Genomic DNA, 26,179 nt, shown 5'->3' with positions numbered 1-26,179 from the left:
AAGATAAATGGGACTCTATGCAGTTGTGAGCTTTTTGTTGTAAGAACAGAAGGAGATTAAAAATAAGTAAGAGATTGGAACCCGTCAAGTTAGGTTTAGGCAGGTCTGAAAAGTAGCTGATGACAGCTACACCCCAGAGAGAGTAATCTGACACTTCCTTACCATCTTTTTTAAAGGCTTTGCTATCTCTATGGGAACCAGGAGATCTTATGTGAATTTGAACAAGACAGATACGTCTTACTTTATTCTTCTCCTCAGCTTTACCTGCAGCAGTTTTTCAAAAGCAGCATCGGTACCTCACAACACAGGACAGCTGACCACCCAACGAGTCCAGGAGACTATAAACAGCCCCTGAGGGGATAAAACAACCTTTCCATTTATTGCTACAGGGAGACTGGCTCTGTTCGAAAAATGCATTTCACGTCAAAGAAATTTCCCTGAATAATTCACAACCGAATGGTGATTTTTGAAGTGTAGTCACTGTTGTCAGGTAGTCAAATAGGGCAGCAAGATCCCATGAAAAAAATGTGATGAATGACCAGAAGGTCTGCTGCATTTGATGATTATAAAGGGCAAATGAGCATGGCATTATGTCCGATAAATTGTCCACTTGAATTGGTAGGTTAATAGTGCCCTGTAGAAATGATTGGTCTTCAAACATATTTCATTTGCCATACAGGGTTTAGGGCTCTCTTAAGGCCCTGAAAGGCAGATATAAATGTAGGTCTTCCTTTTTCTTTTATTTGTAGGTTTAAGGTGAGAGGGCAAAGATTTAAAAGGGACCCAAGGGACAGCTTCTTCACGCAGAGGGTGGTGCGTGTATGGAATGAACTGCCAGAGGATGTGGTGGAGGCTGGTACAATTGCAACATTAAAAAGTGATGGGTACAAGAATAGGAAGGGTTTTGAAGGAAATGGGCCAAGTGCTGGCAAATGGGACTAGATTAATTTAGGATGTCTGCTCAGTATGGAGAAATTGAACCAAAGGGTCTGTTTTCATAATGTACATCTCTATGACTCTGTGTGAAGGCACCTGGGATTAGTTTTGAATGGCATCATGGTTGGCACAGACATGGTGGGCCAAAAGGCCTGTTACTGTGCTGTACTGTTCTATGTTCTAGAACATCCCGCACTCCTACAATCCATTAGTGTCCCTCACCATCACCGAACCCTATGATACCTCCAATCACCAGAAACCACACCAAGAGTGATGAGTGTAATCGCTGCCAATGTAATCACAGGTCCCATGCCTCAAAATAACCATTCTTTCAAAATCCATTTACTGGATTTGATTGTCACTATCTGGACCAGCCTTCCTTGCCTCTCCTAATGTTTCAGGAGAAGATGGGGGTGAACTGCCTTCTTGAACTGCTGATTTGGTTTAGGTGCCCTCGATCATTAAGTTCCAGGATTTTGACAATAATGGATATATAATTCTGAATCAGAATGCTAAGTGAATTGAGTGTTATTGCAGTTGCACCCATCCAGGCCAATGAAGAGCATTCTATCATATTTCTGACTTGATCATTGAGACAGTGTACAGGTGTGGGAGTCAGGAGGTGAGTTCCCTTTGCAGGATTTCCAATCTCTGACCTTCTCTTGCAGCCACAGTATTTATAGGGCTGGTCCAAATCAGTTTATGGTTAATGAGAACTCCTAGGATGTTGATAGAGGGTTATTCAGCACTGGTAATGTCATTAAACATCAAAGGGCAATGATTACTTTCTCCCTTGTTGGAGATGTCATTGCCTGGTCCTTGTGCGGTGCTCATATTGCATGCTATTCATTAGAACATGTTCAGTATTATCCACAGCTTGCTGCACATTGACATGGACTACTTTAAAACCTGAGGAGTTGCAGATGATGCTCAGCATTGTGCAATCATCACTGAACATCATTGTTGCTGACCTTATGTTGGAGGGAAGGTCATTGAAGAAGCAGCTGAAAATGAATCCCCCACTGTCAAATGCTGGGGATCACCACTGACCAGAACCTGAAGTGAACTAACCATATGAACACAGAGGCTACAAGAGCAGGTCAGAGGCTATTAATGTTGCAGTGAGTAACTCACCTCCTGACCCCCCCAAAGCCTGGTAACTATTGACAAGGCAAAAGTCAGGAGTGTGATGGAATACTCCCCAACTTGCCTGGATGGGTACCGCCCCAACAGCACTCAAGAAGCTTGACACCATCCAGGACAAAGTAGCCGCTTGATTGGCACCACATCCACAAGCATCCACTCCCTCCACCACCGACACCCAGTAGCAGCAGTGTATGCTATCTACAAGTTGCATTACAGAAATCCACCAAAGCTCCTTAGAGAGTACCTTCCAAAATCATGACTGTTACCATTGAGAAGGACAAAGACAGCAGATACATAGGAACACCGCCACCTTCAAGTTCCTGTCCAAACCACACTTCATCCTAACTTGGAAATATATCATTGTTCTTTCACCGTCACTGGATCGCAATCCTGAAATTCCCTCTCTAATGGTATTGTGGCTCTACCTACAGCAGTGGTTCAAGAAAGTAGCACACCACCACCTTCTTAAGGGCAATAGAGATGGACAATAACTGTTGGCCCAGGCAGCGACACCTTCATCCTGCAGGTGAATGGGAAGAAATGTTGATCTTGCCTCGAACACAATCCTGAGGAACCTGTGATAGTGATGCCCTGGGACTGAGATGTTTGACATCCAACAGCCAGAAACATCTTTATTTGTACCAGTATGACACTGTAACATGAAGAACTTTTCCCCAAATCACAATGTCTCCAGTTTTGCAAGTATTCACTTATATCAGAGAAACAGTAGCAAGCATTATCCATACACATTCATGTCAAATGTAAGATCACCCATTCACGCATTTGAAGTGTTTTATCTTCTGAAACAGCTGCACCTCCTCACTCATTCACACCTCCTTTAGGTGTGCTGAACACAAGCACAAACATAGGTAAATAACACCTTCTTAATACACAATTACCTATCATTTAAAAAAAAGTAAAAGTTAATTTTGTCTTGAATTGTTTCTGAGCTCGAGGCTGTAGATTTGAAGTCTATGCCTGGCCACCATTCACAAGGTGAACATTACCAAACAATTCTCCTTACTTTGCTAATGAGTGCAGCTCCAACAACAAGAATGTACCAACGAATCATCGAGTCATACAGTCCTTTGGCCAACTGACTCAGCACCAACGAATAAACTGATCTAAATCCACACTGGTTCCACTTTCCAGCATTTGACCCATAGCTCTCAATGTTACAACACTTCAGGTAATCATCCAGCTGTCTTTTCAAGGTTGTGAGGTTACCCACCTCAGCCATCCTCCCAGACATCCCCCCCAACCCTCTGGCTGAAAATTACTTTCTTCAAGTTCCCTCTAAACCTCCTGCCTTTCACCTCAAAATGATGCCACCTCATTATTAGCCTTTTGACCGAGGGGAACAGCAGCTTTCTATCCACCCTGTCTACGCCCCTCATAATCTTATGCACCTCTGTCAGGTCCCTCCTCATAGTTCTACACTCCCAAGCCTCTTTACATAGCTGAACTGTTCCATCCCCAGAAGCGTCCGGATGAATTTCCTTTGTGCCCCCTCGAATACAATCACATCCTTTATGCAGTGTGGCGATCAGAACTGCACACAGTACTCCAACTCTGGCTGAACCAGTGTTCTGTCCCGCTCCAACATAATGTCCCTGGTCTTACAATATATGCTATGACTAATAAAGGCAGTGTCCCATACGCCTTCTTAACTACCCTATTTACCCTGTCCTGCCACCTTCAGGTATCTTGGACAAGCACTGCTAAATCCCTCGGTTCCTCTGAGCTTTAGTGTTTCATGCCATTCACTGTGTACATCCTCAAATATTCCCTTAACCTCCAACAAAGCACTGACTTAAGCTGCAGGTCTGAGAGTGTCTGGGACAAACTAAAAAAAGGTTGTTACACAGGAATAGAGTCCTTACTCAATAGTAATAGCATGACTTAATCTACTGGCCATTTTATATATCAAGCAAATCACGTCGAAACACATAAGCCCATCTTAAGTGACAGACCATATTCCCATTTCAGAACCATCTGATGTTCAGTCAACATAGAAAGTATTCACAACTTCCAAGAGAGGGCATACCCCTTTGAATGGTTCTGTGGGACCTTCTCAATATTTATATGGGATAAATAAAAGTCAAAAATTGCAGCACTGGAAAAGCACAGCAGGCCAAGCAGCATCCAAGGAGCAAGGGAGTTGGCGTTTCGGGCATAAGCCCTTCATTAGGAATGACATTCCTGATGAAGGGCTTAAAACCGAAATGATGACTCTGCTGCTCCTCGGATTCTGCCTGACCTGCTGTGCTTTTCCAGCGCCACCCTTTTCGACTCTGACTCTCCAGTATCTGCAGTCCTCACTTGCTCCTGGGATAAAAAAAAAACAAAATATTGCAGATGCTGGAAATCGGAAATAAAACCAGAAAGTGCAGGAGAAACTCAGTGAGTCTGGCAGTATCTGTAGCGAGAGAAACAGCGTTAGTGTTACAAGTCCAGCCTGACTCTTCTCCTGAACTGAAAAAAGCTGGAAAATTGTGCTTTTTGTGCTATCGACAGAGGGGGAGGAGGAGAAAGTGGAACAGATTGTGAGGGTGCCCAGAGCAAATAACACATGCGGGAAAGGAATGATAGATGTGTAAAATAAGTCCAAATGACAGGTGTGCAAAGGAGAAAATGAGTGTGCTCTGCGATGGGGTTAGAGTCAAGCCAGCAAGACAAAAACAAGTTCCAGCTGGGGAGGGCAGGGGATGTAAGAAAAAAAGGAGCACTGAAATCATAGCCTGAAGTTGTGAAACTCAACACTGAGTCCTAGAAGTTGTAAAACGTCTTTGTGGAAATTAAGGAGTTGTTTCTGCAGTCTGCACTGAGTATCATTGGAACACTGTAGCAGGCTGGAATGTTAGCAAACCGGCAAGATGTTTCTTCAAGGTCTATTTCCGTGCTGTACAACTCTATGACTCTATGGCAAGCAACTGGAAGGTCAGAGTCATTCCTACGGACAGAGCAGAGGCCCACAGCAAACCAGTCTGCATTCAATCTGGTCATTATCACCAAGGTAACCACATTGTGATCAGTGAATAGAGCAGAAAAGGCTGAGAGCACTACCAGTGAAATGCTGTTCAGCTGGAAGGGGTGCTTGCGAAAATTGGATGGCGAAGAGGGAGGAATGAATGAGTAAATGTTACACCTTCTGTGACTCGATGGGAAGATGCCATGGGGTGGCGGTTGGGGGAACGAGGAAGCTTTGGGAATAATGGAAGAATGAACCAGGATACCATTGTACTGGAAAAGAGGGACAGGGATGAGAGCAGAAGTGGAGGAGATGGATCAGACACAGTTGGAAACCTGTCAGCAGAATTGGCTGGAGGTGGGTGTCCTTTGTCGAAGAAAAAAATGATCATGTTGGAGGTGCCTATCGCATTTCCGACACCCCTCCCCCAAGTCCCTCCTCCCTACCTTTTATCTTAGCCTGCTGGACAAACTTTCCTCATTCCTGAAGAAGGGCTTATGCCCGAAACGTCGATTCTCCAGTTCCCTGGATGCTACCTGACCTGCTGCGCTTTTCCAGCAACACATTTTCAGCTCTGATCTCCAGCATCTGCAGACCTCACTTTCTCCTCAATGATTTGTTGTCTGTTGGACCTCTTTGAGTTGTATTTTTAGACAGTTACATTGGACTGAATACTATCCACTGAAAGCATTTCCTTGGGGTAAATCCTTCTGAGTTCTATTTTTAATCACACTGATTATTACACTCATGGAAAATTCCTCTGTGCATTTCTGTAATGAAGTCATTAACCCAGCAGCTTGATATCTACAGTGTCAAAACCAAGCTCTTGTTTCCAATGAATTAGAAATGTTAACGTGGTAACTGTGATATGTGCACTTTGGAAAAAACAGTGTGGACATTTTGAAAGTAAGGTGCAGGAGGACATCTGGGATACATGTTTTCAAATCTTTGGATGTAACAATGCATGCACTACACTTTTCTACACTTTTGATTTGAACATTTTAAAGATTCTTTCCGAGGAGGTGTGCAACATTGGCTGAGCCAGCGTCCCTAGTTGCCCCTTCAGAAGGTGGTAGTGAGCTGCTTTCTTGAACCTTCTTAGGGCAGCACAGGGGCTCAGTGGTCAGTACTGCTGCCTCACAGTGCCAGGGACCGAGGATCGATTCTAGCCTTGGGCAATTGTCAGTGTGGAGTTTGTACGTTCTCCCTGTGTCGGTGTGGGTTTCCTCCGGGTGCTCCGACTTCCTCTCACAATCCAAACATGTGCAGGTTAGATGAATTGGTCATGCTAAATTGCCCATAGTGTTAGATGCATTAGTCAGAGGGAAATGGGTCTGGGTGGGTTACTCTTCAGAGGGTGGGTGTGGATTTGTTGGGCCAAATGGCCTGTTTCCATACTGTAGGGAATCTAATCTAAAAAAAAAACAACTGCAGTCCATGTGCGATAGGTAAATCCACAATGCCCTTAGGGAGCTGAAAAATGTGTTGCTGGAAAAGCGCAGCAGGTCAGGCAGCATCCAAGGAGCAGGGGAATCGACGTTTCGGGCATAAGCCCTTCTTCAGGAGTCTGAAACATCGATTCTCCTGCTCCTTGGATGCTGCCTGACCTGCTGTGCTTTTCCAGCAACACATTTTTCAGCTCTGATCTCCAGCATCTGCAGTCCTCACTTTCTCCTAATGCCCTTAGGGAGGGAATTCCAGGATTTTGATGCAGCTACAGTGAAGGAATGATGAGATATTTTCAAGTCAGGATGGTGAATGGTTTAGAGCGGAACTTGCAGGGGGTGGTGTTCCCATGTATCTGCTGCCCACGTCCTCCCAGATGGTAGTGGTCATAGGTTCAGATGGTGCAGCTGGAAAATCATTGATGAGTTAGTGTAGTGATTTTTGACACATACTCAGTGCTATAACTGTGTCTCAGTGGTGGAGGGCGTGGATATTTGTGAATGTGGTGCCAATCAAGTGGGCTGCTTTGTCCTGGATGGTGTCAAGTTTCTTGAGTGTTGTTGGAGCTGCCCCCATCCAGGCAAGTGGGGATTATTCCATCATCCTCTTGACATGCAAATGTTATGGATTTATGAAGTATATTTTAACAAATATTTAAGAATAAAATATATTTTTGGAATAATGAAGAAGAGATAGGGTACTTGGCTATAGGAAGATTGAAAACGAAAATAAGGAAGTCACGCTGAACTGTTACATAACACTGACTATTCAGTAACTGGAGTATTGTGTCTGGTCTGAGCCCAGTAATTTAAACAAGACATTTACCAGGGTAGAGTCAGGACAGAGGGATATCAATGTTGCAGAAAGATGAGAGAAGTTAGGATTATTTTTCCAAGCACTGAGAAAGTTAAGCAGAGATTAAATGGAAGTGTTTAAAATTCTGAAGGATTCTGCCAGAGGAAGTAGAGGAGAAACTGCTTGTGCTCGCACATGGGTTAAAATCAATGCTTGCCCTTTCTATGATGCCCACATCCCAACAGTGAGCTAAAAAAAGAGATGATAGCTAATGTAATTGGCTAAGGAACTGGTGGAAATAAGCAGAACTTTCTTCACAAACACACGGCTGTTATGTTCTTTAAATCACCTTGTGATGTGAACCATCCTTCCTATGACACTTGAAGAGAAGGTGCTGCCGCAGAGAGGTTATAAAGAAAGGCTAGGTAAACTCGCAATGTTTTCTTTAGAAGATTAAGGGGAACCTGATAGAGACGATTGAGAGCAAGTGAAGGGTGAATAAAAATTGGCTGTCCCCTTAATCGAAGGGCCAATAACAAGGGGGCATATTTGTAAAGTAAAGGCAGGAGTTTAGACGGGATTTAAGAAAAAGCCTTTTCACCCAGAGGGTGGTGGGGATCTGGAATTCACCGGCTGGGAGATGGGAAACCTTCACAACCTTTAAAAAGTATTTGGACAAACACTTGAAATGTCATAACATTCAAGGCTATGGGTGTCGCAGAAAAATGAGACTATCACGGGGGAGAAAAGGCAATGGCCTTGTGGGTATTATCGCTGGACTGTTAATTCAGAGATCTAGGTAACGTCCTGGGGACCTGCGTTCAAAGCCCACCATGGCAGGTGGTGAAATACAAATTCAACAGGAAAAAAAGACTGGAGTTAAGAGACTAATGATGATGATCATTGTTGGAAATGCCCATTTAGTTCAGCTTTAGGGAAGGAAACTGCCATCCTTACCTGGTCTGGCTGACATGTGACACCAGGCCCACAGCAATGTGGTTGACTCTTAACTCCCCAATTAGAGATGAGCAATAAATGCTGGCCTAAGTCAGTGATGCCTTCATCCTGTAAATGAATTATGTAAGTGGTAGTGTGTTTTAGGCAGTGGGGACTTGAAGGGCCAAAGGACATCTTATGTACTGTATAAAATGCAGAGATGTTACATGAGCTGATAATGGCTGCAGATATCTATTTAACACTTTGAAATGTCTGTTCTCTCATGCTTAAAGCAACTTGCCTCAGTTTTGCTTCTTATCCTAAGTCAATACCCCCAGGTTTGACGAATCAAACAAAGTGAGTCATTGGCAGACATACCCAATCAAACACTGAAGAACTGAACACCACTGGAATAATTTACAAGTCTATGTCGAAAAGTGGCAATGTGGAACTAAATGCGAAGGTTCCTTCACTAAGCCAGTATCGACGTGGTTGGCCAAATGATGATGCATGCTGTAAATTCGGTGATTCTGAAAAAAAACTGAATGATTGAAATTAATTTAAAATGTGCAGCTTAAGAACAACACAAGCCAGAAATGGATGAACTTTAAAAGGTGTGAATAATTGATGGACAAGCAAATTTTCATATTGGATTTGGACAGTTTAGACCCCAGGCCAAACACTGAGTCTGGGTCACCAAGGCCTGAAACGAGGAAATATTTCTCCTTGCTGATCAATGAAAGGACCTTGCTGTCACTTTGCAGAGCAGTTGACATGCTGGCTACACTCCTGCATAGTCATGTTAGAAAAACAAGGTTCTGCTACAGCTCCAGCTTTTAGTCAGTGAGTTCCAAATGAAAGATGCTGAGTGGAACCAATTCATTTTGCAAATTGGATGTGACTATTCAATCCACCATGTTCATGCTGTCTCTCAGGAAGTTCTGTTTAGTCACATTTGCTGGCTTTTTTTGCATCTGTACAAAGATCTTATTTCATCAAAATCATTAATTTCACTTTGAAGTTGATGCGGATTCTACTTTCATAACTGTTTATGATGTAATACAATATATATTTTAATATTTGTATTAGAGTTTGAATTTTGAATTTGGGGTACCTGGGTTTGGTCGATATCTATGAAGGGGTTTTATGATTAAATTCTAAGTATTTCTGTAACAATGGTGGTTTCTTTTACAAAATCAGAAGTTACACCACGTTATAGTCCAACAGGTTTATTTGAAATCACAAGCTTTCTGAGCGCTGCCCTTCATCAAGTAAAGATTTCTGATTGTCCACTACAGTTCAACACTAGCAGCTCTATATAAATGATTTCTCTCACAACACAGTATTAGAGAGACAGAAACTTCCTGGAGACTAAGGAGGTTTGTTTACATTAGAAGAGTTTTATGGGCAACAATAAACAGTGATGTGCATTAGGCTTCATTTAGAAGATTATAGAAATATTTTTGGGGTTTGTGGAAACATCTATGACTTAAAGAAAGTATTTTTTTAAATAGAATCCCAACAATATAGAAATAGGCCATTTGGCCCAAAAGATCCACACAGACCCTCTGAAAAGCATCTCACCCAGACTCATCTCTCCACTCTATCCTTGTAACCCTGCATTTCAAATGCTTAGTCCACACAACAAATACATCCCTGGATGCTATGGGCAATTTAGCATTGCCAATCCACCTAACCCACACATCTTTGGCCTGTGGGAGGACCCAGAGGAAACCCAGAGGGTCCTGTGGGAGGACCCAGACACAGGGTGAACATGCAAACTCCACATGGGCAGTCACCCAAAGCTAGAATTGAACCCAGGTCCCTGGCACTGTGAGGCAGCAGTGCTAACCACTAAGCCACTGTGCTGCCCAAATGGAGGGATAGGTTTTCCAAAGGCCAACTGGGCTTAATGGTTTTCTTTAGAGCCATTGTGCTGCACGAGGGGTTTGGGTTGTGCAGTTTTACAGAAGCCTTGGCTGAAGCCCAGTTGTAAAACTGAGAAAAGGGAATTGTTTAGAACTGTTAAGAAATAGGTTACCTCAGTGTAAGAAATTTAGTTTGAAACTTCCATACCAGCAGTGTTGGCTTAAAACCCTGAAGAGGTTATTTGAAACTGAGAAAGTCTGAGCTCAGTTTTATGAAGGCTGAAGGAAGATTCTCATGACAGGGAATTGAAACCACAGTTTAGTAAAGCCCAAAGGATGTGACAGAGAATGAAGTTGTCTTTAGTGTGAGTACTGCATAGCAATGTTCTTTTTAAGCTGTGAGTATGCACTGCTGTTCCAGCATTCTGCACATTGTACTTGATGTTGACATGTCAACTGCGACATTGATGTCCATTTCTACAAGTCATTGCCATGCACAGACCTCAGAGACCACACCTCCTCAGTTGGTGAAACAGTCCTTATTCATGTAGAACATGAAAAGCACAAAGGCAGAAGTTATACTCTGGACAGTCAACCTCAATGTCCTTCACCATAAGTGGTCAGTAGCTCTATTACTCACTGAACTTATTGATACGAAGGATATAGCAGCTAAACTAGATTGGCAGCAGGTGGTGAGTCAAGCAAAGGAACCAGGCATACTTTAAAATGAGGTGGCATGCAATGAAGCTTGATCAGTGGCCTACTTGCCAGACAGCATGACTGGCACATGACAGACAGAGCCAAGTGATCCTACAGCAAACAGTTTAGTGGCAGTCTTGCCACATCCAGTTGTAAGCAATAGTGAGTAATTAAACAGCTAAAAGGAAGTCTGTGAAATTTTTACAAAATTCATGTTTTACAGGAAGGATATTATTAAGCTGGACAGGGTTCAGAAGAGATTTACCAGGATGTTGCCGGGTATGGAAGGTTTGAGTCATAAAGAGAGGCTGGACAGACTGGGGCTTTTTTTTCACTGGAGCATGGAAGGTGGAGAGGTGACCTGATAGAAGCTTGCAAAATAATGAGGGGTATACGTAGAATTGATTGTAGTTGTCTTTTCCCTAGAATGGTGAGTTTAAAGTCTAGGGGGTATATTTTTAAGGTTAGAGGAGAGAGATTTTAAAAAGACATAAGAGGCAAATCTTTTACACAGAGGGTGGTTTGCATGTGGAATGAACTTCCTGAGGAAGTGGGTACAGTTACAACATTGAAAAGACATTTGGAGAAGTACACGATTGGGAAAGGTTTGGAGAGACATGGGCCAGGAGCAGCCAGGTAGTTTAGTTTGGGATTACGGTCAGCACAGACTGGTTGGACAAAGGGTCTGTTTCTGTGCTGTATGTCACTATGACTCTTTCACTCTTTGTGAGTGTCACTCGGTGGACCATCAATTATTGCCTGTCCCTAGTTGCCTTGAAGAGGGTGGTGGTGAGATTCCTACTTGACTGCTGCAGTCAGGCAGGCAGTGGTGTAGTGGCAATATCACTGGACTAGTAATCCAGAACCTCATGAAGGGCTATTGCCCAAAGTGTCAATTCTCCTGCTCCTTGGATGCTGCCTGACCTGCTGTGCTTTTCCAGCAACACACCCTCAACTCTAATCTCCAGCATCTGCAGTCCTCACTTTCTCCTTGTAATCGGGAACCCCGGGCTATTGTTCTGGGGATATGCATCCAAAGCTCACCATGACAAATAGCGAAATTTAAATTCAGTAAAAACCTTGCTCTATAGTATCTTAGGCCCAACCGTCTTGGAGATGGTGGACAGGTTTTAGGAAACCTAAGGTGGATTGGAATGGGGCTGGAGGGGGGGGTGATCTTAATCTTAATCTGCTCTATCAACTCCCTTTCTCCCCCAGCTTCCTGCCATCCCCTACCCCCACTGTTGCATAAACGTGGTTCCCTCCAACTTCACATCAGCTCTGATGAAGAATCACTCAGACTCAAAATGTTAGCTTGCTCTCTCTCCATGGATGCTACCTGACTGGCTGTGGATTCCAGCATTTTCTGTTTTTAGTTAATCTGTGACATTGTTTAAGGGATAAACATTGGTGAGGACTCCATTTCTGTTCTTCAAAATAGTGCCATTGAATCTTTTACACCCAACTGAGACGACATACTATGAGACAGACAACACCACTGACAGTCCGGTGCTCCCTCAGTACTGCACTGGAGCATTGGCCTAGATTTCACTGGTTCAATCCATGGGCAGAGAAAGACTTCAGTGAGACAGTGAAGTAGTGGTGTTCTACTTGTATCCTTGGTATTAGAGTGAGACTTTGAAGAGGAGAAAGTGAGGTCTGCAGATGCTGGAGATCAGAGATGGAAATGTGTTGCTGGAAAAGCGCAGCAGGTCAGGCAGCATCTAGGGAACAGGAGAATCAACATTTCGGGCATTAGCCCTTCTTCATTCCTGAAGAAGGGCTAATGCCCGAAACGTCGATTCTCCTGTTCCCTAGATGCTGCCTGACCTGCTGCGCTTTTCCAGCAACACATTTCCATCTGAGACTTTGAAGAGCTGGGGTTGTTTGGGGAGGGTGACATTGGGGGAAAAAAAGGACAACGTTCAGTGGCACTGAAATTGCGTCTACATTTCAAATAAATGGAACTGAGACAGGCAATAAAAACACAGAACTTTGGGAGAAAAGAGAATTGGATTGTCAAAGAATTCCAACCTTCAAAAACATCTTTGCTCTTTAATCTCAGTATTCTTTTTAATAAATGTGCCTGAATTTTTATTCCCCCCTCTCTGTGTTACAAAGCATATATTCTGTTTGCTTCTATTTTGCTTAGCCTGTATTCAATGCTCTTAATCCATCAGGCAAGCAGGCTTGTTTGAAAAAAAGTTTAAAAAAACCTTTGATTACACTTTCATTAAGGAGGAACAGGAACCTGTGTACTGACTGCTGCTTGTAATCAGTTCATCTACCAAGCTATGTCCCTCGGGGCTCCCAGTCTGTATATTTATTCTAATACAGCAGCATAAGAATTATTTTATGGAAACTGAATTAAATATGTTTGTAGGTCAGAATCCGTGGCCCAGCCGGAAGCAAAATTCATCAACTCAAAGCCCACGGAGTAAAGCAGACTCCCAGAAGACCCAGATCTCTAAACGTGCAGTCAGAGCCCTCAAATGCTGCTTTGCGTAAGAGGAACAATTAAAATCCTAATTAAAATGTGCAGTGAGCGGGGGTGGAGGGGGGCTGCGGGTGAAATATCTCAGATTGTCAAGGCAGAGTGAACAGGACAGTTTTATTCCATGTGGGTTGTGAAGAAAAGAGCCGAGGAAAAAGCAGCCCCCACGGTCTTGACAACACTCAAAGGGCAAATGACATTGACAATCTCTCCAAGAGAAAATATCGCTGCTTAAAGTCAAGAGGAATACCAGCTTGTCGACAGCATTCATGTTTAATGCAGAAATACAATAAAAGGCAGAGTTTTCGTCCTCCAGAACTGCCCAGCAGTCTTCAGGAATGTTACACAGATTGATTGAGTCGGATGAAAAGTCAGAGGGGCATTAAAAAAAGTAATTTTAAATGTGTTTTTGAAGCTAAACCAGACCAATCGATCCATCTAGCCTGTGCTGGGCATTTTCTGTTCCATGTGACTCCCTCCCATCCTACTTCATTTCACCCAATAATATCCATCTTGTTTCTTCCTCTGTCCTAGATTTTATTTAGCTTCTCTATAAATACAAGTACAATCAGCCAAATATGTCAATAATTCACATTAAATCATTTGCTTCCTATTGTGATAAAAAGATTCATTGCATTGAAACTTCTCATCTTGCACTCATCAGGACAATTCACAAGAATACCAATGAAAAAGGGGAGCAGCATTTTTACCCTGCGTGAGAGGAGCATGCTGATTGGTTGAAACATGAGTGAGAGTGGTGTTGCCAAGAATAAGGCACAAGTTAGAAGGTGACTGGCAGTAAAGCTTTGTTGATATTTAAACCAGGCAGGTTGACTTTGATTAGTCAAGAAATAGCCCTGAGAAATGAACCCAGAGATGGGCTGTCAACTATTTTATCAAGTTGAAACAGGGCACAGTGTTTGTTCTGCCTGCAGAGAACAGGGCCCTGTATATTACCTGTATATTACCAAATGTAAATGAAATGTATATTACCAAATGTAAATGAAATGATTATTGTTTACTATGGAGAGCAATGGTTAATGGCATGGTTGAAAACAAAAGCTAGGCTGAAGTGGGTACTGCAGATGCTGGAGACTAGAGTCAAGTTTAGAGTGGTGCTCGAAAAGCACAGCAGGTCAGGCAGCATCCGAGGAGCAGGAAAATCGATGTTTTGGGCAAAAGCCCTTCACCAGGCTTCATCTGCACTGCTGCACTTTTCAAGCACCACTCTAATCTTGAATAAAAACAAAGGCTATTTTCTTCTGTATTCCAGAATCAGTCCACTGGACATTAAAGATCAGAACTATGCTGTGTGCCCTGTGATAGACTTCCTGAAATAGATGCAGGATAATATCCTGCCACCTTCTAGTTTTCCTGAGGATGTGTTCCTCAGGAGAAAACCCTAGGGTGCAGTGGGAAGACAAATGAAGTGAATAAATAGACAATTAAGAGATTTGAAAATCTTTTTTTGCTTGCGTTTTGCAGCTACAGGGTTTCACTTTGTGTCTGTACCTCGCCAGGGTTACATTAAAGTGAATGCATTGCTGAGAGACCAACTCCAGCTACAAAGACGTCTGGTTAGTCAGACTGAAGAGTTGCAGAAGGTCTGGGGGCATCTGTGAAGAGAAATCAGAGTTAATGTTTTGGGTCTGGTGACCCTCTCTCTGAAACGTTGACTCTGATTTCTCTTCACAGATGCTGTCAGCCCTGCGAGGCTTTTCCGGCAACTTCCGTTTTCATTTCTGATTTACAGCATCCGCAGTACTCTTAGTTTTTGAGGAGCTCCAGCCATGGTCAGGTGAGAGACTGTTATTGAATATTCTTCTCGCAGGAAGGCTTTTCACAACTTGACAAACAGTTGACACCTTCTCAGCAAGGATTTTGCTGACTGACATTTCACTCACTTCTTGTTGCACTAATCTGATACTCACCTTCACATTCTTATGCAGCTCTTTCCCAGGGGATCATTCACCGTCAGAACCCATCATCGATCTGCCTATTAGTGGTGAGCATCACACTGGCTCTTACCCCCAATCCCACTCACCCATGTGGTGTGCTCCATTGCCCTGCAAGGGAAAGCAGTGAGGGGTGAGTGTTTAGAATGGGCTCTGGACAAAAGGCATTGTCTGTTGACAGTAATTGTGATGGAATAGAAGGCAATAGGCTGAGCAGGAGGCTGAATGCTGGCTGCTCGCACGTGGCTCAGGTGCTTTCACAGAGAGAGAGGCATTCTGGGGAAGAAAGCCAGACTGGTGAATGATGGGATGGCACATTATTGCAAGGGTTTGATGGGGCTGGTGTAGAGGGAACTTTACTCTCTATCTACTCCCATGTTGCACATGCCCTTGGAGTGTTTGATGGGGACAGTGTAAAGCAAGCTTTACTCTGTATCAAACTCCAAGCTGTCCCTGTCCTGGGAGTGTTTGATGGGGACAGTGCAAAGGGAGATTTACTCTGTATCTAACCCCGTGCTGTGTATGTCTGAAGAGTCTTTGAAGGGGATAATGTAGAGGAAGCTTTAACCTGTAGCTAACCTCATGCTGTCCTTATTCTGAGCGTGTTTGATGGGTACAGTGTAGAGAAAGCTTTACATATGTATGAACAAAAAATTACATAGAACATAGAACTGTATAGCACAGGAATGGGCCCTTTGGCCTTCGATATTGCGCTGAACATGACACCAAATTTAACTACTCCCTTCTGCCTGCCCTTGGTCCCTATCCCTCCATTCCTCGCATATTCATGTGCTTATACAGTCATCGAGATGTACAGCATGGAAACAGACCATTAGGTCCAACACGTCCATGCTGACCAGATAACCTAACCCAATCTAGTCTCATTTGCCAGCACTTGGCCCATATCCCTCCAAACCCTTTCTATTCATATACCCATCCAAATGCCTCATAAATGTTGCAATTGTACCAGCCTCCACCACTTCCTCTGGCAGCTCATTCCATACACATACCACCCTCTGTGTGAAAAAGTTGCCCCTTAGGCCCCTTTTAAATCTTTCTCCTCTCACCTTAAACCTATGCCCTCTAGTTCTGGACTCCCCCTCCCCAGGGAAAAGACCATGGCTATTTATCCTATCCATGCCCCTCATGATTTTATAAACCTCTATAAGGTCACTCCTCAGCCTCTGACGCTCCAGGGAAAACAGACCCCGCCTAAATCTCATAAATGCCCCCATCGTATCTGCCTCCACCACCACCCTGTGTTCCAGACTCCTATCACTCTCTGTGTAAAACACTTGCCCCTCACATCTCCTTTGACCTTACGCCCTCTCAACTTAAATGCAAATCCCTAGTGTTAGACATTTCAACTCTGAGAAAAAAATTCTGATAATCAACCCTATCTGTGCATCCCATAATTTTATAGACTTCTATCCAGTCTCCCCTCAGCCTCCAACACTCCAGAGAAAACAACCCAAGTTTTTCTAGCCTCCCCCTTATAGCTTATACTCTCTAATCTAGGGAATATCCTGTAAATCTCTTCTGCACCCTCTCTAAATCCCCCACATCCTTCCCGTAATGCAGTGACCAGTACTGAACACAATATTATAAGTGCGGCTCAACCAAAATCTGATAAAGCTGCAACATGACATTCTGACTGTCGTACTCAGTTCCCTGGCCAATCAATGCAAGCATGCCATATGCCTTCTTTACCAGCTTACCAACTTGCATGGCCCCTTTCAGGGAGCTATGGACTCGAACCCCAAGATCCCTCTGTGCATCAGTGCTGTTCAGGGTTATGCCATTAACTGTATACTTTTCCTTAACATTTAATTTCTCAAAGTGCAGCACCTCACACTTACCAGGATTAAACTCCATCTGCCTTTTCTCCACCCATATCTGCAACTGATCTATATCCCACTATATCCTTTGACAACCTTCTAAACTATGCACAACTCCACCAATCTTTATATCATCTGCAAACTTACTAACCCACCCATCTACATTTTCATCCAAGTCAACAAACAGCAGAGCTCCCAGTACGGATCCCTGCAGAACACCACTAGTCACAGACCTCCAGCCTGAAAATATCCTTCCACCACTATTCTCTACCTTCAATGGGCAAGCCCATTCTGAATCCACAAGGCCAAGTCATCATGGATCCCATGCATCTTAATCTTCTGGATGAGCCTATCATGAGGGATCATGTTGAAAGCCTGAGCAAAGTTCAGGTGGACAGCATCCGCTGCTTTTCCCTCATTAATCACGTTTGTCATCTTCTCGAGAAATGCAATCAAGTTAGTAAGACAGATTCTGCCCCGCACAAAGCCATGTTGACTACCTCTAATTAGGCCATGTTTTTCCAAATGCGCATAAATCCTATCTCTAAGAATTCTCCCCAGTAGCTTCCAACCACTGATATGAGACTCACTGGTCTATACCTTCCTGGATAATCCCTGTTTCCTTTCTTGAACAGAGAAACAACATTAGCTAATCGTCAGTCTTCTGGGACCTCTCCAATGGCTAATGAGGATACAATGATCATGGTCAAGGCCCCAGCAATCTCCTGTCTTGCCTCTCTCAAAAACCTGGGGTAAATTTCATCGGGCCCTGGGGACTTATCCATCTTAATGCTTTTCAAGACACCCAACAACACTTCTTTATTGATCTCAAAATGCACTAGCATATTAGTATACTCCACACAAATCTCATTATCCTCCATATCCTTCTCCTGGGTTATTACGCAAAGTACTCATTTAGGATCTCACCCACATCCTCTGCCTCCAATCACAAGTTCCCTCCTTTATCATTGAGTGGTCCTACCCTCTCCCTAGTTATTGTCTTGTTTTTAATGTATGTATAGAATCCCTGGAGATCCTCTTTAACCCGACTTGCCAAGGTCATTTCTTGACCCCTTCTTGCTCTCCTAATTCCCTGCTTGAATTCTTTCCTACTTTCTTTACATTCCTCACAGGCACTGTCTGATTTTAGCTTCCAAAATCTTGCATATGCCTTTTTTCCCCTTTTGACTAAATTCACAACCTCCCTCATTATCCAATTACCTTGCTCTCCTTGTCCCTCCTCCTCACTGGAATGTGCCGGTCCTGAACTCTCATCAGTGGGTCTATAAATAATTCCCACGTCAAATGTGGACTTGCCCAATAACATATTCACCCAATTAACATTCTCTAGCTCCTGACTAAAACGGACATAATTTTCCCTCCCCCAATTTAGTACCTTCCCATGACTTATCCTTATCCATAGCTATCCTAACACTTGCGGAGTGTTCCTAAGCATCTGTATCCAACTGCTCCCCACCTACTCGTGCATCTGTCCAGACGAAGCTACCGTGCCTGCCTCTACCACCTCTGCTGGCCACGCGTTCCAAACACCCACCACCCACTTTATGAAGTAATTGCCGCGTGTATCCCCCTTAAACCTTCCACCTCTCACCTTCTCCCTACTCAGCCTTTTTTAAGACCCTCAGATTTATATATTACAAATGTCATTGGAGAGGTGACAGCCTTGTGGTATTAACACTAGATTGTTAATCCAGAGACCCAGTAATTTTCTGGGGACCTGGGTTCAAATCCTGCCATAGCAGATGGTGGCATTTAGATTGAATAAAAATCTGGAATTAAATGTCTAATGTTGACCATGTCACTGTTGCTAATTATTGTGGAAAACCAGCTGGTTCATAATGCCCTTGAGGGAAGAAAACATACTGTTCTTACTTAGTCTGGACTACATGTTACTTCACTCCCACTACTCTCAAATGCGCTTTGGACAATTAGGGATGGGCAACAAATGTTGGCCTAGCCAGTGACACCCACATCCCATGAATGAATCTCTAAAAAGAGTCACAATGGACTCGGAACATTAACTCTGTTTCTCTCTCCACGGATGCTACCAGACCTGATGAGCTTGTCCAACACTTTCTGTGTTTCAGATATCCAGCATCCGCAGTTCTTTGCTTTATTCCAGGGGAATGGAAATAGCTTGTGCTGTCATTACCCATAAGACAGTTTTCAGAGGTACCTCAAAGCCTTTCTCATTCCATTACCGCAGCTGCTGCTTTGCAGAATCTCAGGAACATCGTCGAGATACATGGCTGACGTGCTTTGGCATGGATGGACAGACAGACAGACACACACACACACACACACACACACAGAAGAGTTCTCAAGAACAGAGTTAAAAATCACACAACACCAGGTTATGGTCCGACAGGTTTATTTGGAAGCACTAGCTTTCGGAGCGCCGCTCCCTTCATCACAGGTGACAACAGGTGTTGTGTGATTGTTAACTTTGTACACCCGAGTCCAACACTGGCAACTCCAAATCATCTCAAGAACAGAGTCTTCAGCCTACATTACAAATGGTTGATCCTTCTCAAGAAGTAGGTCAGATGATGAGAGACGACAATGGCCTCAGTGACGATTCTGACCAGTAATGATGTAGAAATCAAATGGTGCCATTTTTGCTAATATCACACCCAAGAAACTAAAGAGAATTTGCTGTAATTGAAGAGGTTTGGTACCAACTGCAGGCATGCGATCAACCAAATGCCCTTCGTTCAATCACTAGTTATTAATCACAACAGATGTTACCCATGGTTTAGAGGGCAGCAACCTCCAAGGCCTGCAACAAAGACTTGAGCCCAGAATTTGCAGCGTCACACCAGATCTCGTGCTTTCAATGAGTTGTGAACCTGAATATCCAGGACTGTTTTCTTAAATTCACTCATGGGATGTGGGCCTTCCTGACTGGCCAGCATTTATAGCCGGTCTCTCAATTCTGGGGAGCTCTTTCGAAGAAGAGCAGGAGATTACCCCGTAGCGTCCCGGTCAATGTTTATCACTCAACCGACACTGCCAGGCATTTAGCTCACCGCTGCTTGTGGGATCTTGCTGTACACAAATCCGATGCCGGTGACTGTATTTTCATGGGCTACAGGCTGATCTGAGACATGACATGGGAGCAATTCTTTCTTTGACTTTTCTATCGGAAGCAACTGGATAAATCATCGCCTAATTTCAAACCGGGGTGGCTAAATAAACACCTGCACTCCCAGCAATACCTACATCCCAGGAATGAATGCTGGGCATTGCTTTGTTCGTCACTGTGCAGCTCTGCAGACTGGCACCAAGCCTCACAGACACAGTCAGTGTTGGCCCCTTTTATTCAAATGTCAATGGAAAATGGAGATTATTAACTTAATATGAAGAATCATCAACGCAATCATCGCCTCTTACTTCAGGCCTCCACTTCTGGTCCATTCTTCACCCACTCTCACGAGATTACAGAAATTACTGCACATTAGACACACTCAAAGCTCGACTGAAGGACCAACACATTTGTAAAAACTGAAGAGGAACGTCCATTAGCAGAAAACGTTTGTCTCTCCTTAAGCTTCAATGGGTACCCCCTTGGGTCTTGCACTGAACAGCCTGAAATGTTTGCATGCCGCCTGATTGCAAACCATTAATTATCACAGAATCATGCAGCCAGAGCGAGGGCTATTTGGCCCATCGTTGCTGTGCCAGCTCTCTGCGGGAGTGCCACAGCTTAACACACCCTCTTCACCTGCTTTATCTCCTGTCGCCCTGTAGATTTTCTCCCCCTCAATTTATTAATTTCCCATTTTGAAAATTATTATTGTATCTGCCACCATTGCCCTTGCACTCAACACATTTCAGATCACAATAATTCACTGCATGCAAATAGATCTTCTCTTCTCCCCCTCTGGTTTGTTTGGCAAATGTTTTAAATTTGTGGTTCCCGCCCCCCCCCCCCCCCCCCGATTACTGAATGTGCCACTAGAAGCCGGGTTTTTTTCCCCTATATAACACAGAAACAGAGAAAACAGGAGCAGGAGGAGGCCATTCAGCCCTTCGAGCCTAGTTCACCATTCAATACGATCATCCAACTCAGTCCCCTGTTCCCACTTTTTCCCTCATTACCCTTTGATCCCTTCAGCCCAAGAACTATATCCAACTCCATCTTAAAAACATTCAGTGTTTTGGCCTCAACTGCTTTCTGTGGTAGAGAATTCCACAGGCTCCCCACTGTCTGGGTGAAGACATTTCTCCTCACCTCAGTCCGAAATGGCTGACCCTGTAACCTTAAATTGTGACCCCTGGTTCTGGACTCTCAAATCTTTGGGACCATCTTTCCTACGTTGACACTGTCTGGCCCTGTTGGAATTGTGCAAATTTTGACCCCCCATTTGTCGAAACACCAGTGAATATCGTCCTAACTAATCCAATCCCTCTTCATACGTCAGTCCCACCATCTCAGGAGTCAGTCTGGTGAACCTTCGTTGGACTCTCTCCATCACCAGAACATCCTTCCTCAGGTAAGGAGACCAAAACTGCACACCATAACACTTTCTCAAAACCACTCCGAAATTTGAACACCTCTCTTAAATCCTCACTGTCACCTTCTGTAGTCTCCCCTTTAACTGAAATCTCTCATCCTTGATACCATTCAGAATGTTCCTTGGCATCCATTCCATTACAATTGTAATCGTGGATACACTCAATTTTGTTCAAAAAGCACACAACCTGCAGGTAGTCAAACCGTGTAACATTTTATAAATTCCTCCTTTGGAAATTGAACCAGGCTGACTCAAGACTGGGATAAACAGACTCCAACCTCACCCTCACACCTTGAATGCATTGTCTGAGCTGAGACAGAGTCACAGAAATGTACAACACGGAAACAGACCCTTCGATCCAACTTGTCCATGCCGATCAGATATCCTAACCTAACCTAGTCCCATTTGGCAGCACTTGGTCCATATCCCTCCAAACCCTTCCTGTTCATATACCCATCCAAATGCCTCTTAAATGTTGCAATTGTACCAGCATCCACCACTTCCTCTGGCAGCTCATTCCATACACGTACCAACTGCTGCGTGAAAAAGTTGCCCCTTAGGTCTCTTTTATATCTTTCCCCTCTCACGATAAACTTATGTTCTCTAGTTCTGGACTCCCCCACCCCAGGGAAAAAAACTTTGCCAATTTATCGTATCCATGTCCTTCATGATCTTGTAAACCTCCACAAGGTCACCCCTCAGCCTTCGACGCTCCAGGGAAAACAGCCCCAGCCTGTTCAACCTCTCCCTATAGCTCAAACCCTCCAACCCTGGCAACATCCTTGTAAATCTTTCAAGTTTCATAACATCCTTCCTATAGGAGGGATACCAGAACTGCACACAGTATTCCACATGTGGCCTAACCAATGTCCTGTACAGCTGCAACATGACCTCCCAACTCCTTTACTCAGTATACTGACCAATAAAGGAAAGCATACCAAACACCTTCTTCACTATCCTATCTACCTGCGACTCTACTTTCAAGGAACTATGAATCTGCACTCCAAGATCTCTTTGTTCAGCAACACTTCCTAGGACCTTACTATTAAGTATATAAGTCCTGAAAAGATTTGCTTTCCCAAAATACAGCATAGAGTGATTGAGTCATAGATACGTATAGCACAGAAACAGACCCTTCGGTCCAACCTGTCCATGCCGACCAGCTAACCCAAACCAATCTAGTCCCACCTGTCAGTACCCGGCCCATATCCCTCTAAATCCTTCCTATTCATATACCCATCCAGATGCCTCACTTCACATTTATCTAAATTAAACTCCATCTGCCACTCCTCAGTCTATAGACCCATCTGATCAAGATCTTGTTGTAATCTGAGGTAACCTTCTTCGCTGTCCACGACATCTTCAATTTTGGTGTCATCTGCAAACTGTACTTCTTATGCTTGCATTAAAATCATTTATATAAATGATGAAAAGTAGAGGGCCCAGAACTGATCCTTGTGGCACTCCACTGATCACAGGCCTCCAGTTTGAAAAGCAACCGTCCACCATCACCCTCTTCCACTTTCAAGCCAGTTCTGTATCCAAATGGCTCGTTCTCCCCTTATTCCATAAGATCAGTCTCCCATGGGGAACCTTGTTGAATATCTTACTGAAGTGCATATAGATCACATCCACTGCTCTGCCCTCATCAATCCTCTTTGTTACTTCTTCAAAAAACTCAATCAAGTTTGTGAGACATGATTTCCCACGCACAAAGCCCTTGCCTTTCCAAATACATGTACATCCTGTCCCTCAGGATTTCCTCCAACAACTTGCCCACCACCGACGTCAAGCTCACTGGTCTATAATTCCCTGGCTTTTTCTTACCATCTTTCTTAAATAGTGACACCATGTTAACCAACCTCCAGCCTTCCAGCACCTCACTTGTGACTATCGATGATACAAATATCTCAGCAAGGGGCCCAGCAATCACTTCCCTACCTTCCCCTAGAGTTTGAGGGTCCACCTTATCGGGTCCTGGGGATTTATCCACTTTAATGTGTTTCAAGACATCCAGCACCTCCTCTTCTGTAATATGGACATTTTTCAAGGTGCCACCATCTACTTCCCCACATTCTATATGTCACCTGTTATGTAAAACGTTAAGTTATCTCGAGAATGTGACTTGAAAGAAGTTCTGGGATTTACATAATGATGAACCAAACCCTGCAACCCATTCTAAAAGGTGAAAAACTTAACAGCAATATATGTTTGTTCAGTATATCATTTCGGTTGCATGACACTGTAGTCTTTTGCAACAGATTCTGTATCTTATGATCCTCCTCCATAACCACCTGATGAAGGAGCAGTGCTCCAAAAGCTATTACTTTCAAATAAACCTGTTGGAGTATAATCTGGTATTGGAATTCCTGATGAAGGGCTTTTGCCTGAAACGTCGATTTTCCTGTGCTCGGATGCTGCCTGACCTGCTGTGCTTTTCCAGCACCACTCTAATCTTGACTCTGATCTCCAACATCTGCAGTACCCACTTTCGTTTATAACCTGGCGTTGTCTGATTTTTAACATTGTCCACCCCAGTCCAAGACTGGCTCCTCCACATCCACTTTTACATACAGACATACACAGGCAACCTTCCATGTTGATGGGAATTGGCAAGTTTGAAGTTTTCATGAGATAAGAGCATTGCTGACTGGCCAGCATTAATTGCCCGTCCTTAGTTGCCCTTGAGGAGGTGGGGCTGAGCTGCTTTCTTGAACTGCTGTCGTCATCCTGCTGTGGGTTGACCCACAATACCCTTAGGGACGGAATTCCAGAATTTTGACCCAGCAATACTGAAGGAATGGCAATATATTTTCAACACAGGACAGACAGTGGCTTGGAGGGGAACCTGAAGGTGGTGGTGTTCCCATGTCCTTGTCCTACTAGGTGGAAGTGGCCATGGGTTTGGCAGGTGCTGTTGAAGGAGTCTTGGCGAATTGTTTGCAGTGCATTTTGTAGACAGGACACATTGGGAGCGTCGGTGGTGGAGAGAGTGACGGAGTGTGATGTGAGATGGAAACTGAATTGACTGCTTTGTCCTGGATGGTGTTCAGCTCCTTGAGTATTGTTGGAACTGAAGTCCTCCAAGCAATGTTGCAAGGGAGGACAGAACAAACGGCTGAAAGACAACCAGGAGCTCTCCAGGAGGCATGGCTGCCTTGACATTAATGATTGTGAAGACACAGTAATGTCTGATCCTTAACCCTTTGCTTGCTACTTCAATGCACCACCATCAAAACAGATTAACCTTGGTACAATGATTCACAACCCCCACCCACTCCAAAACACCCTCTCCAATAAACAACCTTTAATATTTTTCAATCATTCAGAGAATACGAGCATCATTGGCAAATAACGTCAGCACTTGTTGTCTTTCCCCAGATTGCCCTTGGGTTGAGTGGGCCATTTCAGAGGGCAATTAATAGTTACACACATGTCTGTGGGCCTGGAGTCACATATAGGCAAGATGAGGGTTGGGTAAAGGACATGGGAGAATCAAATGGGTTCTTACAAGGTGATCACTATTACAGAAAGTTATTTCTGACTTTTTAAAAATTAATTTTGTGGGATGTGTCGGCATTGGCTGGGCCAACATTTATTGCTCATCCTTAGGTGCCCCTTGAGGAGGTGGGGGGAAGCTTCCTTCTTAAATCACTGCAATCCCTGTGCTGTGGGTTGACCCACAATGTCCTTAGGGACGGAATTCCAGGATTTTGTCCCAACGACAGGGAAGGAAGGACAATATAGTCTGATTCCAGGCAAATTTCTTTCACTGGATTCATACTCCAGAGTTACTATCCAGGGTTTTGAATTTGCATCTCTGTTATTATCCGTCTCAGCGTCTCACTGAGTGACAAACCCACTCTGCTGCCATCCCCTTCTGGGGCTCCTTACCCACCTGGAGCATGGCAACATGCTCAATGCCAGCCTTGTAGGTGTGCAGTGTCACCAGTGAGGGGCAGCACAGGGTAACTGACCCCCACAATGTCTAATGCTCATCATGTCTGAGTTGGGGAAATTCTGAACCATGAACAATAAGATGGCATGATTTAGAACATAGAACATAGAAAAATACAGCGCAGTACAGGCCCTTTGGCCCTTGATGTTGCGCCGATCCAAGCCCACCTAACCTACACTAGCCCACTATCCTCCATAAGCCTATCCAATGCCCGCTTAAATGCCCATAAAGAGGGAGAGTCCACCACTGCTACTGGCAGGGCATTCCATGAACTCACGACTCGCTGAGTAAAGAATCTACCCCTAACATCTGTCCTATACCTACCACCCCTTAATTTAAAGCTATGCCCACTTGTAATAGGTGACTCCATACGTGGAAAAAGATTCTCACTGTCGACCCTATCTAAACCCCTAATCATCTTATACACCTCTATCAAGTCACCCCTAAACCTTCTTTTCCCCAATGAAAACAACCGCAAGTGCCTCAGCCTTTCCTCATACAATCTTCCTACCATACCAGGCAACATCCTGGTAAACATCTTCTGCACCAGTTCCAGTGCCTCCACATCCTTCCTAGAGTATGGCGACCAAAACTGCACA

This window comes from Chiloscyllium plagiosum, chromosome 12 (genome assembly GCF_004010195.1).
Source record: "Chiloscyllium plagiosum isolate BGI_BamShark_2017 chromosome 12, ASM401019v2, whole genome shotgun sequence".
NCBI classification, from domain to species: domain Eukaryota; kingdom Metazoa; phylum Chordata; class Chondrichthyes; order Orectolobiformes; family Hemiscylliidae; genus Chiloscyllium; species Chiloscyllium plagiosum.
This window is presented reverse-complemented; position numbering follows the sequence as displayed.